Source organism: Balaenoptera acutorostrata, chromosome 1 (assembly GCF_949987535.1).
Source record: "Balaenoptera acutorostrata chromosome 1, mBalAcu1.1, whole genome shotgun sequence".
NCBI lineage: Eukaryota > Metazoa > Chordata > Mammalia > Artiodactyla > Balaenopteridae > Balaenoptera > Balaenoptera acutorostrata.
The window spans coordinates 58519197-58534828 of record NC_080064.1 but is presented as its reverse complement, the minus strand read 5'-3'; the positions used below and the strand labels follow the sequence as shown (position 1 = coordinate 58534828).

Genomic DNA, 15632 nt, shown 5'->3' with positions numbered 1-15632 from the left:
AGGGACTTGCCAAAGGTCACATTAATAGCAGAATCCAGATCAGAACCGAGGTGTCCCAATTTCTAATCCAAGATTACTGCTAGCAGGTAAGATTGCTTCTGATCAGTTGCAACAGTAGCAGCATAAAACTAGACATAACACTAATATTAACACCGCCCTTAATACTAATGCTACAGTTTGTTGATCTCTTATTATGTTTGATGTACATTACAATCTTTATGATACCCATCTAGTAAAGCACTTACAATGACTAATGCTTTAGTTTTCAGAAGGTTGAATCACCCACCTCCCTCAAAAGAAAATCAAACAATAAAACCCAGTGTACAATATGTAACCATCTCTAATGATCTATTCCACTCTGAGGATGGAAGAGGAAAATCAAGTCCACCAAGTAGCTAACTTGCAACTCAGCCACTGGAGCCAACCTTCTCTTCCGCATACCTTTCCATGGGCTATGTCATGAAAAAGAAGAGTTTCCTGACCAAAGCATCATCTCCTTTTTGCTTCTGAGTCTACCATTTGTTGAAAAATCTAACAAGCCATAACACGGACAAACCCTGGCCTGCCAGCCTCAGATCATCAAATCACCCCCCTCATAATGTCATGTCAGATGGCTTAAAGGGGAAGGAAAGTAACCACATCAACCCCTTCTGCTTTTTCTTCTTTCTAGCCAACAGTTCCAACCCCCATTACATGAGCCGAATTGGACGCACACCTGTTTTCCTTTCTTATGCAGCTGCTGAGGCTCTCTTGAACTTTCTCTCATCTCACTGGTTAGCATTTGTAGTCCTAATTTTACTCATTTACAGGAACTTTCTTCTCTTGCTTGAATTCAGGAGACTTCTGAAGTTTGGGTCCCTCTCTCTCTTTTTTTTTAAATTTTAGGGTGTTTTCTCCTTTCCCACTTTATGACCTCTTTATCATTTTTCTTAACAAAGATCCCCTTATGCTTTTCTCCCTTCTTTCCTGTTTTTCTGGAATGTTCTGTCAGACCTATTCGTCTCTATTTCCAATTCAGATGTATCACCCTGGACATAATATACGGGCTCCTGAAATGTTGTGTGTAAACAAATTACATTTAAAATGCATTAGGGAATCTTCTCAGGCCCCAACCCCAGAATCATGTGTACTGTGAACTGTCTTATAAATTGAACAAGCATTCCTACAATAGAGCAATAAACAGGAAATAAATAAAGAAGCAATAAGACGTGGATGGAGTCTTGAAGAAACAAGGTACTTTCAGATCAGTTGGTGTTATTTGCTATGTTTTTTCTTTCTTCGATTAGCTTCACAAGGCTACAATTTTCATGGCACTTGTTCAATTAAGTTTCAACAATCCAATCTTCTCTATTTTCACTCTCTGCATCCTTCAATAGCTATAAATAAAATAAGCCATCTTTTACTGAAAAGGATGATATACTGGAAGGAGCCTGGTATTTAGGGCCAGAGGGTCATCCTGGGGCCAGGTGTCATCCTGGTTTCTCCACTTCTACCTGTGTCATCATCACAAGTAACTCTGAAAAATGGCAATCCACATTTATTGAGAAAATTAGATCTCTTTCACTAACTTTTCTTCCTTAGTTTATTGGAAAGGTCTCTCCTTTGACACATTTAACCTTGAAGTCTCTATTCGTGGACAATGGCATGGGAGTGGCAGGTTTACCCTTGAGTCTTGAGTATTGTAAAATCCTGGCAAGTTTTGTAGCTTCAACCCCTGAGTCTTTTCTTAGTGCTATAAGGCATTAAAAATATTAAAGCAAGTTACAATTACTTTGTTTTAAGAGTTTTCTCGGAATTTCACAACTATCTTAATATAATTGGAGGCACCCTGGGTCGAGGGGGGCAGACAAAGACTAGTGATCACCATGCTACAATATTCCTCAAGGTTTCTTCTATAAACTAAAAATTCAACCGAAATCTCGACACTAATAATCCCATGTCTCAGCATCTCTACCTGATGTTTTACTTAATATTTTCCTTTTCTTCTGCATATTACTGCAAAAGGGATGTAAATTAAGATTCTAATCTTGATAATCTTTTATAGGCATTTACTTAGCAATTTATCACAATGCAGAGCACGTGACTGAGTTGTTAATATTTGGTCTTCTACTAAATAAAGTAACTATTGGTATCTCTATTCTGCAGGTGGAGAGATCTGCAGGTTGATCACGATAATACAGAAAAACCAGAAGTAAATTCAGAATTAGATACATTAGAAGTACCTTCTATGCTTGAGTTTCCTCAATTGTAAAGTAAAAATAAAAATAGCACCAAACTCACGGGATTATTGTGGGAGTTAAATGAGAAGCTCTTAGCAAAGTGCCTGGTATATAGAAAGAGCTCAATAAATACTATCATCCATTATTATTATTATAAGAAAAAAGATAATACCACTTACTTATCAAGGACATTGTTGGAATTAGGCTAGACAGCCTTGCTTTTTGACCTCTCTCTTGGCCCATTCATGTGGCTCATCATTGAAGAATTAATTTGATTAAAACTAGATACCATACCTCCTTCATAAAAGGTGACTTCATGCCACTTATAATTTATGACATACGAAGTGTTCTCATAATTATTGTCTTCCTAAACAGTTTTAACTTTTTTGAGGACAGGAACTGAGACTTAGGTTTCTTTATATTACAATGACCAGCACAACGTCTTGAACGTAACAGATGTTCAATACATATTTATACTTTAAAAAACATTGTTACTATCAGTAAAGAGCACCACAATGTTCCAAGAACAAAGGAAACTGGACAAAGCTTCTTTGGGATTTGGCTTTCTTTCCAGATTAGCCTGAACAAATGTACATGCAAAAGTTGAGAGCAGCGCTGTGAGTGCAACTGCAAAGATGACAAATAATTGGCCAAAGAGCAAAGCAGGTACAATTAAAAAAAAAAAAAAAGTCCACAATTGACAAATGATGTACAACATCTACTGTGCTTATAGGATTCTTCCCCCATAAAAATCTCACATCTGCTTTATAATTTTTTCCACACTAGAACTCATTCTAATGTAAGAAAGATTCAAAACTTGCCAAAATTTGGGAATTTGTGTAAACATCATGACAGTCAAGAAACATGATACATGATAAAAGAATGCTGCAAACTCTTTTAGAGCCTTTTGTGCCCAAGAAAGTGACAGTAATGAATTGAGAATTTCACATTAAAATAGAGGGAAAGAGTATCAGCTCTCAGCCACTAAGGTCCTTTGAGTTATCTGCTGGACAGAGAAACAGGGCACTGTACCATTCCTTGTTAATGGGAACAAGAATCTAATGTTTGTTTGCCCAAGTGGATATAATGTTTTGAGTCAGAGGTGCAAAGGCAAGGAGCACAGAGTCTGGAGCCCAAAACCTGTAACTCACTATCTCTGTAAAAGTGTGCAAGTTTCCACATCTGTAAAACGGGAATACTTATAACCAGTTCACTGGGTTTTTAAAGAATTATAGAGGATAACAGTGATACCCAAGGGCCAAGTCCATAGTAGGTGCTCAACGAAGACTTTTATCCACACAGGATATACACGTAGGGGATTGTAACAGACGTTCGGAGCTTTGCCTTGTTCTTTAGAGATACCAGGAGAAAACTTTTTGTATGCATTTGGATTGCTATTCATAAGACCTAGATCTAATCGCAGGGACACTTAATCTCTTCCAATGTTTGTATTTACTGCCCCTCAACCAGGTGAAAAGAGCCTCTCTAAAGAGACATTTCACAGATGAGAAAAGAGACTGGCCAGGCGGCTCGCCCCAGAGCATTCTGCTAGTGACTAGACAGGGGGGGACTCTGCGTCTACAGAGGCCCCAGGAAAGTGCTGCGGAGAAAGGGACAATTCACCCCCATGCAAGACTAAGTAAGACTCCTCCATATCTTATTCACAGAAGATCCACTTTCGAGCCGCGAGTCACGCCCGTGGGCCTGGACCCAGGCTGGCCCCTGACGAGTGCCCGCTGCCGTTTCCAGACGCCAGCCCTCCCCTCCTCACGCTCCCACCGTTCTGCGAGCGCCTTGGAAGCTCAATCTGAGCGCCCCTCCGCTCCATCTGGCCAACCGCGACCCGGCACCCTCAAGCGAACGTCCCGCCCAGCGTGAGGACCCTGATGAAAAGAAGCCGCCCCCAAACCCCCCTTCCCCGGGAGAAGCGAGGCACGAAAGCCGGGGGTCCCAAGCGCCCGCACCCCACCGATCCCCCGGCCACTCACCGCGCGTCTCCAGCCCGCAGGCCCGCTGCGGGGCGGTGCGGAGCCTGCGGCCCGGGTGCTGCGGGACGCACGTGCCGCGCAGGCAGCGTGCGCTCCGGACGTCCCGCACGTCCCGGACGTCCCGTGGTGGGCGCTCCGGCGGCGCCGGGGCGAGCGCGGACGTGCGTCGGGCGGTGCCCGGACCGAGGAGGTGGCCGTGGCCGTGGCCGTCGGCGGAGGGAAAGCGGCTGCACTGTCAGCTGTCGAAGCGGGCCGGCCAGGGTCCCGTTCCGCCCCTGGCGGTCTGTGCCCGTGCCGCCCGGAGCAAGGTAATTACCGCGGCACACGTCGGGTTCCCCTTCTATATAAGGCGAGTAGGAAAGCCTCGCTCCTCAGCCAGGGTGGTGAGGTGAATTAAGCACCAGGGTATGAAAAGCACGGCAGTATCATGTTCCCGCCTTTCACGGCCACAGGGAAGTGGAACTTCGTTGACACTCTGTAGAGAACTTTCCTCAGAGATGTTCTTCCTCTGTGCTTGCCCAGCACTTACCACACCCTAGTGCTGCGGTCTCCAAAGTGGGCTGTGTGTAAGACAGGGTGTGAGAAGAAAATACTAGAACTTTCATTTGTGTTTGTAACTAAAAAGTAAGAAAGAATTCACATTTAATAGGTGGCGTGACCCTGACTCTAAATGGTCCCATGTTCCATGTGTTATAAGTGGGATTCTGAGGGAAGAGGGAAAACTGTCCAAAATGCAGAGGGGATGACAGCGGTGCTTTTACTTATGACAATATTTCATTGACGCTAGGAATTCAACTCTAAGACATACTATTTTTTATACACTAGTAAGAAATAAAAAGAACTGTCTTATAAACTTATGACATAATGCTTTCTTGTCACTTAGAATATTTTTAATTAAAATTCTTATATTTATTTATTTTAAAAATTTATTTATTTTATTATTTTATTTTATTTATTTATTTTGGCTGCGTTGGGTCTTCGTTGCTGCGCGGGGGCTTTTCTCTGGTTGCCGCGAGCGGGGGCTACTCTTTGTTGCGTTGCGTGGGCTTCCCATTGTGGTGGCTTCTCTTGTTGAGGAGCACGGGCTCTAGGCACGCGGGCTTCAGTGCTTGTGGCACGTGGGCTTCAGTAGTTGTGGCCCACGGGCTCTAGAGCACAGGCCCAGTAGTTGTGGTGCACGGGCCCAGCTGCTCCGCGGCATGTGGGATCTTCCCGGACCAGGTCTCGAACCTGTGTGCCCTGCGCTGGCAGGCGGATTCTTAACCACTGCGCCACCAGGGAAGCCCCTAAAATTTTTATTTTTTTAAAAATATCCCTTTTAGATTTATTAGACATATGTGTTTGCTATCAGTCTTGTTCATTCAAAAAGAAAAAGGAAAATAGAAGCATAATAAATTTGGTTAAAATATTCTTTAGATACATTCGCATTCAGTCTGCAGCACTCCTGATCACTTTTTTGTTTCACTCAATATCATCTTCAGTGACATGAGTATTAATAAAGCCACATTTCTTAAAAGAAGGTCCCACTGTTACCTCTGGGATGTTCTTCCCTTCCACTGAAACCAGTCCGGGCTTGCTGAGTATGTGCAGAGCCAACTCCATCACCATACTGTTTGGGCAGTAAGCATAAGACACCTCCCAATTTTTTTTTAATAGATCGTTATTGGAGTATAATTGCTTCACAATATTGTGTTAGTTTCTATTGTACACCAAAGTGAATCAGCCATATGCATACGTATGTCCCCATATCCCCTCCCTCTTGAGCCTCTCTCCCATCCTCCTCCCTATCCCACCTTTCTAGGTCATCGCAAAGAACGGAGCTGATCTCCCTGTGCTATGCTGCTGCTTCCCACTAGCTAACTATTTTACATTCAGTAGTGTATTTATCTTGGTGCTATTCTCACTTCGCCCCAGCTTCCCCCTCCCACCCCGTGTCCTCAAGTCCATTCTCTATGTCTACATCTTTATTCCTCTCCTGCAACTAGGTTCATTAGTACAACTTTTTTTTTAGATTCCATATATATGCGTTAGCAAATGGTATTTGTTTTTCTCTTTCTGACTTACTTCACTCTGTATGACAGACTCCAGGTCCATCCACCTCACTACAAATAACTCAATTTCATTCCTTTTTATGGCTGAGTAATATTCCATTGTATATATGTGCCACATCTTCTTTATCCATTCATCTGTCGATGGACACTTAGGTTGCTTCCATGTCCTGGCTATTGTAAATAGTGCTGCAGTGAACATTGTGGTACGTGTCTCTTTTTGAATTATGGTTTTCTCAGGGTATATACACAGTAGTGGGAATGCTGGGTCATATGATAGTTCTATTTTTAGTTTTTTAAGGAACCTCCATACTGTTTTCCATAGTGGTTGTATCAATTTACATTCCCGCCAACAGTGCAGGAGGGTTCCCTTTTCACCACACCCTTTCCAACATTTATTGAGTCTAGATTTTTTGATAATGGCCATTCTGACTGGCATGAAGTGATGCCTCATTGTAGTTTTGATTTGCATTTCCCTAATAATTAGTGATGTTGAGCATCTTTTTATGTGCCTCTTGGCCATCTGTATGTCTTCCTTGGTGAAATGTCTATTTAGGTTTTCTGCCCATTTTTTAATTGGATTGTTTGTTTTTTGATATTGAGCTCCATGAGCTGTTTATATATTTTGGAGATTAATCCTTTGTCTGTTGTTTCATTTGCAAATATTTTCTCCCATTCTGAGCGTTGTCTTTTCATCTTGTTTATGGTTTTTGCTGTGCAACAGCTTTTAAGTCCCATTTGTTTATTTTTGTTTTTATTTCCTTCACTCTAGGAGGTGGGTCAAAAAAGATCTTGCTGTGGTTTATGTCAAAGAGTGTTTTTCCTGTGTTTTCCTCTAAGAGTTTTATAGTGTCTAGTCTTACATTTAGGTCTTTAATCCATTTGGAGTTTATTTTTGTGTATGGTGTTAGGGAGTGTTCTAATTTCATTCTTTTACATGTAGCTGTCCAGTTTTCCCAGCACCACTCATTGAAGAAGTGTCTTTTCTCCATTGTATATTCTTGCCTCCTTTGTCATAAATTAGGTGACCATATGTGCATGGGTTTATCTCGGGGCATTCTATCCTGTACCATTGATCTATATTTCTGTTTTTGTGCCAGTACCGTACTGTCTTGATTACCGTAGCTTTGTGGTATAGTTTGAAGTCAGGGAGCCTTATTCTTCCAGCTCCGTTTTTCTTTCTCAAGATTGCTTTGGCTTTCAGGGTCTTTTGTGTTTCCATACGAATTGTAAAATTTTTTGTTCTAATTCTGTGAAGAATGCCATTGGTAGTTTGATAGGCATTGCATTGAATCTGTAGATTGCTTTGGGTAGTATAGTCATTTTCACAATATTGATTCTTCCAATCCAGGAACATGGTGTATTTCTCCATCTGTTTATGACATCTTTGATTTCTTTCATTAGTGTTTTATAGTTTTCTGAGTACAAGCCTTTCTCCTCCTTAGGCAGGTTTATTCCTAGGTATTTCATTCTTTTTGTTGCGATGGTAAATGGGATTGTTTCCTTAATTTCTCTTTCTGATTTTTTGTTGTTGGTGTATAGGAATGCCAGAGATTTCTGTGCATTAATTTTGTATCCTGCAACCTTACCAAATTCATTGATTAGTTCTAGTAGTTTTCTGGTGGCATCTTTAGGATTCTCTATGTATAGTATCATGTCATCTGCGAACAATGACTGTTTTACTTCTTCTTTTCCAATTTGTATTCCTTCTATTTCTTTTTCTTCTCTGATTGCCATGGCTAGGACTTCCAAAACTATGTTGAATAAGAGTGGTGAGAGTGGGCAACCTTGTCTTGTTCCTGATCTTAGTGGAAATGCTTTCAGTTTTTCACCATTGAGTATGATGCTTGTTGTGGTTTGTCATATATGGCCTCTATTATGTTGAGGTAGGTCCCCTCTATGCCCATTTTCTGGAGGGGTTTTATCGTGAATGGGTGTTGAATTTTGTCAAAAGCTTTTTCTGCATCTATTGAGATGATCATATGGTTTTTATTCCTTAATTTGTTAATGTGGTGTATCACATTGATTGATTTGCATATATTGAAGAATCCTTGCATCCCTGGGATAAATCCCACTTGATCATGGTGTATGATCCTTTTAATGTGCTGTTGGATTCTGTTCGCTAGTATTTTGTTCAGGATTTTTGCATCTATGTTCATCAGTGATATTGTTCTATAACTTTCTTTTTTTGTGATATCTTTTTCTGATTTTGGTATCAGGGTGATGGTGGCTTCATAGAATGAATTTGGGAGTGTTTCTCCCTCTGCAATTTTTTGGAAGAGTTTGAGATGAATCGGTGTTAGCTCTTCTCTAAATGTTTGATAGAATTCGCCTGTGAAGCCATCTGGTCCTGGGCTGTTCTTTGTTGGCAGATTTTTAATTACAGTTTCAATTTCATTACTTGTAATAGGTCTGTTTATATTTTCTAATTCTTCCTGGCTCAGTCTTGGAAAATTGTACCTTCCCAAGAATTTGTCCATTCTTTTGTGGTTGTCCATTTTATTGGCATATAGTTGTTTATAGTAGTCTCTTATAATCCTTTGTATTTCTGCGGTGTCACTTGTGATTTCTCCTTTTTCATTTTTAATTTTATTGACTTGCGTCCTCTCCCTTTTTTTTTCTTGATGAGTCTGGCTAAGGGTTTATCAATTTTGTTTATCTTCTCAAAGAACCAGTGTTTAGTTTTATTGATCTTTGCTATTGTTTTCTTCTTTTCTATTTCATTTATTTCAGCTCTGATCTTTATGATTTCTTTCCTTCTACTGACTTTGGGTTTTCTTTGTTTTTCTTTCTCTAGTTGTTTTAAGTGTAGGGTTAGATTGTTTATTTGAGATTTTTCTTGTTTCTTGAGGTGAGATTGAATTGCTATGAACTTCCCTGTTTAGAACTGCTTTTGCTGCGTCCCATAGGTTTTGGGTCATTGTGTTTTTGTTGTCGTTTGTTTCTGTGTATATATTTTTTTCTTCTTTGATTTCTTCAGTGATCTCTTGGTTATTTAGTAGCACACTGTTTAGTCTCCATGTATTTGTGTCTTTTACAGTTTTTTTTCCTGTAATTGATTTCCAATCTCATAGCGTTATGGTCAGAAAAGATGCTTGATACGATTTCAGTTTTCTTAAATTTTCTGAGGCTTGATTTGTGGCGCAAGATGTGATCTATCCTGGAGAATGTTCTGTGTACACTTGAGAAGAAAGGGTATTCTGCCACTTTGGGTGGAATGTTCTATAAATATCAATTAAATCTATCTGGTCTATTGTGTCATTTAAAGCTTGTGTTTACTTATCTATTTTCTGTTTGGATGGTCTGTCCATTGGTGTAAGTGGGGTGTTAAAGTCCCCTACTATTATTGTGTTACTGTCGATTTCTCCTTTCATGGTTGTTAGCATTTGCCTTATGTGTTGAGGTGCTCCTATGCTGGGTGCATAAATGTTTATAATTGTTATATCTTCTTCTTGGATTGATCCCTTGATCATTATGTAGAGACACCTCCCAGTTTTGAAGATGTTAAATATGAAAAATGTGCGTCTTAGACATGACAAAGTACAGTGGATTGCTTTTATGAGACTGTGACATGTTGTAGTTTACATACTTCAGCAATTTATCTACGTGAATAATTTGATAAAAACAAATCCTTAAATTGTAGAATCTTAACATCACTGCCTAGTGAGCTGGTGAGTGACTGTGAAAATTATTTGCAACAAAGTTAAAAGAATCTAGTTAAAAGTGAGCTATTTTTTTTTTTTTTTACCAAAGAAGGCAAATATTTTAAACTTGCTGATCTTTTCTGTAATGATGTGTCTCTTAGTAGTATGTTACCTAATAGATTTTTTGGGAAAAGAGTAAAAAACAAGGCTTGTTTGTCCCTTCAAGTAAAGATAACATTTCAACACTGAGTGAGAAAGTGCTATAAAGAGAACATTTGAAAACAAATATTTCAAAACATTACCACTATTGTGGGGTTTTTTTTTTGCTAAAAATATGTAACTTTGTCACCTACAAAAAAATGCTTTAAAAAGCTTGGAAACAATTTACTATCTTTTTCAATCTTTGAGTTGAGTAATTGAGTGAATTTTCAACCCATGTGTTAAAAAATATGAAAATGCAGCAGCTTCTGCTCAGTTTGAAAGGATGACTAATCAATATCAGGAGTAATAAAATTATGTAACCAAATGTTAATAATAAGCTTATATAATTCACAGATTAGCTTATTTTTCTATAATTTTTAGTGAGAAGAAAGTCCTCTTATTTTGTTAATAAATTATTCAAAAAATGAATTTTACTCTCATTTTAAAATTAATTTATATTTTTGTGTACATTTTACAATATATGTTGTAAATACATATTTATAATATATATTTATGCATATATAAAATTTTTAAGTAAATTTTTTAAAAAGCTGAACATATATTGGGGATGTATTCTCAAGTCCCTTTTTTCTTAAGGCATGAACAATCTAAAATGTTTTAAAACCACTAGTCTGTTAACTTCTAACTGCAGCATGTTATAAAATTGCTAAATCAGACACAAGATTGTATTCCAGTACATCTGAGCCATTTTCTGTAGGGGAACAGATGAGAGGTATTGGAGAAAGGACTTGAATCAGTTAAGCAAGCAAAACAAATTATGAGAAAACTATAAGATGCAGGCAACAATGATAGCCTTCATTATTCTCTTCTTTTCCCTGGATGCAAATAAATCAGAAGATGACTAATCTTACATAAGCATTATTAGAGAAATTATCTTCTTCTAAGTTCATCAGTAGATCATTCAATTTAGGGTTAAATATTGAATGAAAGCTTGTGCTAATAGTTATTGATAACAGGGGTTCTCCCATCCTCCCGGCATCCTTCCTGTTATTGTAAGCTCCAGGACTGCAAGGTGTCCTGTCTTGTTTGCCCCCTTATCTCCAGCACCTGGCACAGTGAGCAGCACAGAACAGGGGCTGAACAAATACTTGTTGAGTTGAATTGACTTGTTCTGGAGAGATCTTATTCTCTTTGGTCAACCAAGGTTATAAGTGGTATTGAATCTTCAAACTTTCAACAGAGTTAAAAAAGAATAGTTGGAAAATTATATATAGTTTTGCTTAGCATGTCAATGACCCTTCCATATGGAATTTAACCATCTGTAGAGGTCTTTCTGTTTTCTTTTTTCCTTTCTCTTCCTTTCCTTCCTCCTCTTCTTTGAATATCTGGGGAGTTTCCCTAGTAGATACATGGTAGTTGTCAGTGGTTACCTATCTAGTTAGAGAAAAAAAAATCTTGCTTCTGTATTTTCTGAGAACAAGCCCTAGACAGTTGAGAAAGCCTGGTGAAGCAAGAGCCTAACATACAAACCAAACTATCAACCTATGATGGTTAGGATGATTATTTTTAAGTCTATGGCTATGAGATGGCCGTCTGTGTAGCTATAGCACTTGCAAATCAAAAGCTCAATTAAGTGAATAACCACAGTGACAGTGACAAAGACTTTTCTAGGAAATACCAGTGCAGTTTCCATTTCTGGTATTTTTCCATTCCTTTAAATGTCTGTTTTGGTTCATTGTTGATACCAGAAGTCCTGAAAATACTTAATCATACTGTGCTACGAACAACTGAGTGTCATTTGTCAGAATAAATATTAAGAGATGGTTGCCAACATAGTGATTTAGTGCATCACACAAATGCTGGCACCAGTTAAGCTTGGTAAGAAGTTTTGACATACATTTTAACCTTTTACTTTAATAAGAAGATTAGAATCTGAGATTAATTATTCATTCTTACTGCTTCACTTTGCAAAAGTTCCATTTCTGAAAGTTTTTACTTAATTATCAATTTTATTCATCTGTCCAAAGTGTTACAGTGATAGGACACCAGTGTAACTCCTAAATATACTTGTAGTGCCGTATGTTGAGAATATAAAATATTGTAGTGCAAGATTCTTAGATTATTTGTAATCCCCAAAGATTCTTAAAATGCAGAGTTGTAACTTTTCCACAACTGACAGTCAGCAAGCACAGATGTTGTTTATAGATGAACAAACCACATGGAAAATGCCATGTCTTGGATAGGAACAATGCATTTACAAGAGGTTTTTTAGGTTGCCAGAAGCCTTATTAAATGAAGATAAAGCTTAAAGAGTAAAATGAGACAGGAGGCAAATTTAAAACACTGACAGCCACAGGCCCTGCACAACATAAGTTTGATTCGCAGTCTGGCTTGGCTATTCTCAACAGCTAAATCTAAGAGACATATGACATACAGGATTCACAGATCCCATCATATAATGGCTTGTAACCTGGGCCTCAGAAGCAGAACTTTCGGTGGCCCAAGAGAAAGTTTTTAGGTTCTTCTAAAGAGGAGAGTGATTCACATAAAAGACAAATTTCTCACAAACATTCCTACACAAAATCACACAGTAGATTCTTATTTATTTATTTAATTAGTTAGTTAGTTATAGATTTGCTCAATGAAAGTCTAATGAAGGGCACTCTGGAACATAGATGCTTGGTGAGCATTAACATTCTTTTCTATGTATCAGTCTTTTAGACTCCAAATATCTCTTTGCTCCATGCTTTCCATACATAAAAAATACTTTCTGGAATGGACTTGAGGACATGGGGAGGGGGAAGGGTAAGCTGGGACGAAGTGAGAGAGTGGCATGGACATATATACACTACCAAATGTAAAATAGATAGTTAGTGGGAAGCAGCTGCGTAGCACAGGGAGATCAGCTCCGTGCTTTGTGACCACCTAGAGGGGTGGGATAGGGAGGGTGGGAGGGAGACGCAAGAGGGAGAAGATATGGGGATGTATGTATATGTATAGCTGATTCACTTTATTATACAGCAGGAACTAACACACCATTGTAAAGCAATTATACTCCAATAAAGATGTTAAAAAAAAAAATACTCTCTGATTTCTGTAGTGAGATAACCTCCAATCCTGTCCCGTCAGTGTATCCAGCTCAGAGCCAAGCTTTCTGGGTAGTGAGCAGCAGTGGCTGCCTAGTGGGCTGTGACTCCTCTGGTCCACTGCCTATAACCCCCAGACACACATTACCTGCACCCCACTCCCTCACGCATGATGTAAAGTGGTGGAACAGGAACAGTGAATGCTCCCCTTTGGAAGGGAGAAAAATGTGAGACACCAGAAGTCATTGGTCTGAAGCACTGCTATCTGCTGGGTGATGTATTAGTGTTTTTGATTTTAGTCTACAGGACCTCTGTTAAAACTAAGACAGAAAGAATCTCAATTAAGTATCCTTTGCTACAAGTCAAACACAACAGAGTAATAATAGGGTAAATTAATAATTTGGCCTTTCTTTCTAGTCCCTCCCTCCAAAGTAATAGTTTTGTGAGAATCTTTCCACATTTTTCTTCGTGCCTTTATAGATGTATAAAAGCATGATAGGTTTTTTTTTTCTGCTTTAAACAAAAATTGTCATTCTATCTATCTATCTATCTTTTGTTTTTCTTTACCGCATGGCATAAACTTCATTCCACAACACACATAATAGATCTAATTCATTTTTTCAATAGCTACAAGTATTCCATACTACTTATACACTAAGATTTAGTTGACCCTTCTCTTATTTATAGGTCTTCAGTTTTTGTCCTATTTTCCTCCAAACAAAAATACAACATACTCACCAAAAGAAAAATATTCTTAAACATAAACATATACAAATGTATAGTGTGTAGTAGAATCTCACATGTGGCTTGTTGAATCAAAGGGTTTGAGCTTTTTCTCTTTAATGTATTATGCCGGATTATTATCCAAACTGTAGTAATTCACACTCGTACTAACATACCACATCATCACTAACAATGAATGCTATCCATCTTCCGTAATTTTTATCAATATAACAGGTGAGAAATGGTATCTCATTGCTTTAAACTGTATATCCTTGACTACGATCATCTTTTCATATGTCTGATAGTTTTTACAAATAAGTATTATTAATTTATCTCAGCCTACCTTCAAATAATGTATAATGCATGAACTTTACAACAGTAGGCTTCTATCTTCATATCTTCTGTGCTATTCCATTGCACATTTTACCTTCATACATATTACAAGCCACACATTACATTATTACTCCTTTTGCTTTAACTATCTTTTAAAGAAATTTAAAAATAGAAAACAGAATTTTCTATATTTCCCACATATTTTTCATTGCCAGCACCCTTTATTCCTTGGTAGAGATCAAAGTTTCCACTGGGTATCATTTCACTTCTGTCTAAAGAAATTCCTTTAACATTTCCTGTAGTGCAGGTGTGCTAGTGACAAATTTTCTCAGCTTTTATTTGTCTAAAAATGTCTATTTCACCTTCATTTTGGAGTATTTTTCGTGTTGTATATAAAATGACAGGTTTTTTCCCCCATAGCATATTAAAGATATTATTCCATGGTCTTTGGGGTTGCGTTGTTTCTGATGAGAGTCAGTGGATTTCTTATCTTGTTCTCCTATATATAATGTCCTTTTTTCCCCCTTGATGTCTTCAAGATTGTTCTCCTTATCACTGATATTCATATTATATTATGATGTGCTTTGGTGTGATTTCCTTGGTGTTTATTCTGCTTAGTGTTTGTTGAACTTGGTAGATCTGTGGGGTTTTTTTGTTTTTGCCAAAACTGGAAAAATATTCAGACATTGTTCCTTTAAACCTTTGTTTTTTCATTTTTATTTCCTCTTTTTGCTTCAGCTTGGATAGTTTCTATTGCTGTGTCTTCAAGTTTATTGCTTTTTCTTCTGCAGTGTCAAATCTGTTAAATCTATCCAGTTTTATTTATTTATTTTTGGCTGCATTGGATCTTCATTGCTGCACGTGGGCTTTCTCTAGTTGCGGCGAGCAGAGGCTACTCTTCGTTGCGGTGCACGGGCTTCTCATCATCGTGGCTTCGCTTGTTGCAGAGCATGGGCTCTAGGCGCGCAGGCTTCAATAGTTGTGGCATGCGGGCTCAGTAGTTGTGGCTCGCAGGCTCTAGAGCGCAGGTTCAGTAGTTGTGGCACATGGGCCTAGTTGCTCCGTGGCATCTGGGATCTTCCTGGACCAGGGCTCGAACCCATGTCCCCTGCATTGGCAGGTGGATTCTTAACTGCTGCACCACCAGGGAAGCCCCCTATCCAGTTAGTTTTTGATAAGATTTTAAAATATTTATCGTCTTTAGAAGTTCCATTTGCTTATTTTTTAATAGTTTCCTTTTCACTTGTTATCAGTTTTTCCTTTTAATCCTTGAGTGCATTTATAATAGTTGTAGTGAAGTCCTTGTCTGCTATTTCTTTCATCTTTGCTATTTCTGATTTTATTTCTATTGCCTGCTTATGAGTCACATTAATTGTGCTTCTTTGCCCATGTAGTAATTTTTTACTGAATCCTAGATATTGTAAATGTT

At 38.4% G+C, this 15632-nt stretch overlaps 1 protein-coding gene across 1 annotated transcript in view; it reads right to left on the bottom strand.

The window, feature by feature from the left end:
• The window catches only part of IL12RB2 (interleukin 12 receptor subunit beta 2), a 78404-nt gene extending 74150 nt beyond the window's left edge, over positions 1-4254 (bottom strand). Inside the window, exon 1 of the mRNA XM_057539862.1 lies at positions 4208-4254. The gene's annotated coding sequence lies outside the window, so the exon portion shown is untranslated. The remainder of the gene's footprint in view (positions 1-4207) is intronic.
• Between the last annotated feature and the right edge of the window lie 11378 nt (positions 4255-15632).